The sequence below is a fragment of the Pagrus major genome, chromosome 15 (assembly GCF_040436345.1).
Source record: "Pagrus major chromosome 15, Pma_NU_1.0".
Taxonomy (NCBI): domain Eukaryota; kingdom Metazoa; phylum Chordata; class Actinopteri; order Spariformes; family Sparidae; genus Pagrus; species Pagrus major.
Window position 1 is genome coordinate 27,683,435 of NC_133229.1, and position 5,215 is coordinate 27,688,649.

The window sequence follows — 5,215 nt, forward strand, 5'->3', positions numbered from 1 at the left end:
TTGTTTTTACCCTGTTTCAAGATGTACTGTTATTTTAAATTAGAAAACAGTTTAAAACACGTCTGTGAGATGTGTTTTAATTGGAGTCTAGCTCACTGATTCTTGTGGACATCCCAGGCATTGATTTTGAAGCAGACAACACCGCATTACCAGTTTATATATGTTATATATTCTTGAATTATTCCAACAAACTAGTAGTGAACAACTTAGAAATTAGGGGGACCTGCTAAAGACACTGGATCCTACATTCCCCATAATGCAACTCAGAAATATCCCAGACGACCCTTTCAGCCATGGAGAACAACCATGTATTTCAAACCTCAAACCTCACAGGTGTTCTGTTACACCTGTGTTGTCTTAAAGCCCGAGCTGTGAATGACATAATGAGGGTTTTTTTGTCAGATTTGACAAAACTCCGCGAGAGACACATTATTATTATAATTGTTTGCAAATGCTGAATAGTGCTTGCTATAACTAGTAAATTGACTTTGATGGGTAAAATTGGTCGATCGCCCTTTTAACTTCACTTTTGTGTCATCTGCACAAAAGGTCCTTTTTGCAGGCTCGGCCATTTATCTGCCTCACTGAATGATACGGGAGCTAACTACGGCGGCAGTGTCCGCAGTATTTCACTGCATAATATTCTTTCCATATGAAAGCCCATGAAATTGTGGTTATATAATAGCAAGGTTCTGAATAGAAAGGCAGTAAATTAAGTGACAGCTGTCAGAAGCCAGGGCCTTGGAAAGTAAGAAGTAAGGTCAATGAAGTCCTGTCAGAGAGCAGCAGCAGCCCTGAGCCAGGAGAGCGCCGTGACAGTGAGTGATAAATTGAACATCACTATATGGTACTCAGAAGCACCTTGCAGTCTATACTTTAAATCTTCACGTTCCAGGAGTTTAATATGACTCTACTGATGCAGCTCTGTACCAGCCTGCTATATCAGAATCAGGTACTATATCATAGACTTCCACAAAACGTAGCTTCTAATAGGTCTTAAAGAAATCAAGCCTGAGCTCTTTTGAGGTAGTGAGGTCGTATTGAGCAGTTTGTCTACAGGGACTACGTCTTTGGTAGAAAGTAGTTCTGCATGGCCGGATACCGCTTGAGGTGAAACAATATCTTTGCTTTTTAATTTGCGTGAACTGACTTTCTGCAGAGCGTCATCCCACCTCTTCATTTTCTACTTTGCAGCAGTGAATAAAGAGCATCGGCTTTACCCTGAGGCGATGGTCAAATCCTGTTTAATGTGCATCAGAGGTCATGGCATGCATCATATTATAATGTAGCATTAGTCTCATGAAGCAATGAGAATCTAACCTCAGATTATTAAGGCCACAATGTGAATCTTTTGGCTCTGTGCTGCAGAAAAGAACAATTATCTCATATAAAGCTCTGTTAGTTCTGTTATAGGCCGATGTTGAGCCAAACAGCAGCAGCTAAACAACGAATCACATTAGCGTTTTAGATAATTTCTCCTTGAGATGAAAGACACAGGACTTCACCTACCGCACGCACAGGCTGTTGAAATAAAAATCCAACGGATAAAAAGTGTACTGCTAATGTCAGTCTGCAGGTTGGCTGATTAGCTTGTCAGCTATAGCACATTAAACAGCTTGGAAATGTATGTGCAAATGTCAAGCTCAGTCAGCTTGGGGTGTTAAATGGCTTGGATCTCACTCTTCGACACCACAAAATGCTAATTATAATCCTGCCTGTTCTCGGCTTGTGAGCTACAGTTTTCTGGTGCAAGTCTCTCTGCGCCCCTTCTGTTGATCAACTGACAATCACAGAAGTACACTTTTCAGCCACCACTTCACTTACCAGGATATAACGCTGGCAGTTAACGTTTCTGCAAACCGCCGATACATTGTTGATACTATGTTGACATTTCAACAAAATGTGTCATATCATGTTCACATTAAATGTTTATGACCTACCTTTCATGTCTAAAGGTAGAGGGTGTGATGGTGGAGTTACAGGTGACAAGACTGGCAAGCCAGGGGCCGCAAAACAAGACAACATTTCAACCTGTGTAAATGTGAAACGACTTTATATTTTACATTTGTAAGCATGACACTGCGTTTGTGGGGATACAAAAATAATATTTTTGAAGGGATGTCAGGACATCTCCAACTGTGTTAGTGGCAACAAAACTGGGTTTTTTAAACGACACCTCGAGACAAATTCTAGCTGCGTTTGTGGTGACAAAAAACTGATATTTTCGACGGGAAGTTGGGACGTCTCCAGCCGTGTTTGTAGCTTCAAAAGTGGATGTTTTTAACAAAACCGTGAGACATCTCCAGGGGTATTTGTGGCAAACAAAACAAGTATTTTAAGCCAAAACACCATGTTTTTCTAACCTTAATCAAGTGGTTTTTGTACATGATGTTGCAACATACAAGTGGTTTTGCAGAAACATACAATGACAACATTCATTCTAGCGATTGGGCTGACTTTTTAAAAATGTATTTCATTTGGATGTTTATGTGTCTACCCCTTTACTTGTTGAATAGCATTTGAAGCATGGGAAGAGGGAGTGAAAATATTTCAAAGCAGAGACTAAAAAGTTTGATACAAAAGAAGAAATATGTGAAGTGAAGAGTAAAAGAGAAGGTGGAAGACACTTGAGAGGAGGGGGTGAGGTGTTTGTGGATGCTATCTGTCTCCCATGTTATTTATCACTAAGACAGGTACAGATATGGAGTCTTAGCTTCCCAGCCTCATTACACATGCACTCTCCTTCTCAAACACTCACACAAGCGCACACATTTTCATTAACATTCACGCAAACTTTGTCTCCCTCCATCTTTCACTCTATCGCCTTTGTTCTCCGCCGTCTCCCTCACCCTCGCTCGCTCTCTTTCTCAGATGCACGCATGCACACAAACAAACATACATTTCAATTAAAGCCGAGCTCAGAATGATGAATGTGGTTACCTTTTAATTTCAATTATAGTGGCTGTTGAGCTAGCTAGAAAAGCTGTTGTGTGCTCAGGCAACATCCGCCAAGCGATGGCTCAATTACAGCACACAAAGTGCAGGAACGGGTGTATACCGAGGCAACGAGCACACACTGGCTGCTGCACGGGCAAATATACACAGCAGTGACTGCACATGGACGAGGCACACACACATGCAAGCACATAAGATTAGATTAGCTAATTTAGTTCTTGTCTGGACACATTTTTCACCTCCATCTAGCTGACGGCTGTTTCTAAAACCTATTTAGAATTTCCACAGGGCTGCACGGCATTTCAGCAACTACTGACGATGTGCGGATACTAATAATTATTGCCAAAAATAGAGGTGTTGTTTGTTCATTTATGGGTAAAAGATGTCTCACATGAGAAATGAGGTGGAGGACATAATTATGTCAGGGGGATTCAGCTCAAATGGATTTCTCATAGGCCTCATTTTTTGCCGGCATGTGTCAAAAGACGAGCTGCATTTTGAGTTTGTAACCCACTTTAACAAAAGCAGCACGTCAACTAGTCTTTGTTAGACCTTGTTCACATGGAGGATGTTTGCTGAGCGTGCAGGTGTACCCTGCTTCACACCTGAAGGCTGCCTCGGACAACTACAGCCTTCTTTTTCTGGATAATGTGGGTGGTTCATCCTGCTCCACTGCCTCCTTCCAGTCTTTTCCCACCTGAACCACATTATGAAACAAGCAACCCCACCTTTCCACACTTTCCTCTTTCACACTTATTTACATACCGAATGAAAAATAATTCAGATTACTTAAATCTGACTTGATTTCTGAGAAGACAATTATTTACATCTCAAAGCAACATCTCCATGTCGTGTTTAACCGTGCACAAATACCGGAAGATAGAGTGAAACAAGCACCTCCCAAAGACACCCTTCATCACCTCTTATTTGAATATGTAATATGAAAAATGTCCACATTAAAATAAAAAAGATAGATATTTTTTAGTAGTGTACTTACAATATCCCAAATGTTTCCAAGAATGTTCCGACCCAACGAAATCCACATGTTTACCTGAGATAACGGTGCGTTTAATTTGGTCGTCTGCCATTTAAACTTCCAGGAGAGACTGAGAGTGAGGAAGGAAGTATGGGAAGAAGACTAAACAGATTGTGAATAAAACATCACCCCGTCTGTGCATATCAGTCACGTCAGATAGATTTTCATCGACAATGCTGGTAGTTTGATGCTACTCATGCTACTTTCACTGTGGTGTTTATTCGCTCCAAACAGCCAGATGACTTTACTATACGTTAGCCATAAGCTAACGAGCAACAGCCATACCAAGGGTGTGTATGTATCTGTGTTTGGATCCGGGTCAACCTTTCACTTCACTTTCACTCAGCACTCACCACAGACTCAGATTCTCCTCTCTGAATGTTACATTCATGAATTAAAACACGTTTCCCCTCCAGCTCCAGTGAGCAGTCAACATTACAGAACATAAACACCTGACAGTGGAGGTCACCTCCTTGGATCGCTGCTGCAGTCGGGTTGATAAACAGGAGTGAAGATAAATCTACTTTTTAATCCCACAAGTAAATAAAGTAATCTGTGAGCTCTCCTCCTGTCAGTAAACGTCTCCGGATCAGAGCAGAAGGTGTATTAATTCTGGCTCCACACCCGATTATCTCCTGCAGAGCTGGCTGGCTCTCGGCAGCATCTCGACCCCCCTGCTCTCCTCGGCCTCCCCCACAAAACACTCTGCTTATGTCTTTTGTTTTGATTGGCAGGACCCTTTAGTTGCAGAAATTACATATTATGTAAAAAATGAAAAATCTTGCCAGTTATATTTACTAGTTTTGCACATCCTAATATTATGTAAACATCTTGGTTTGCACCCCGGACATAATGCAGCCAATTAAAATATGCATATGAGTGCAGGATTTATCCAATTTAGATGTCTTGAAATGCTGTTTTTTTCATAAACTTAAGAAATGCTTGGGTTTGACATTTATGGCAATATATTTATTAAAAATGAAAACTGGAATGGAGAGTGAGGCAGACAGTCAAGAGGAAAACATCGATAAGCTGCAGAGATGAAATAGAGGTGGGGAGATAGGGGAAGAGCGGGACAGATAAGGGTAAAGAGAGAAAAATTGGAACTGAGAGAGAGAACGAGAGGGAAATGGAGACACCCAACGGTAGAAAAAGTGGCCGTCGCTTCAGCGGCAGCTATTAAACCAGTTTAGATTGCTGCTGTGCAACCTGACAAAACATGAA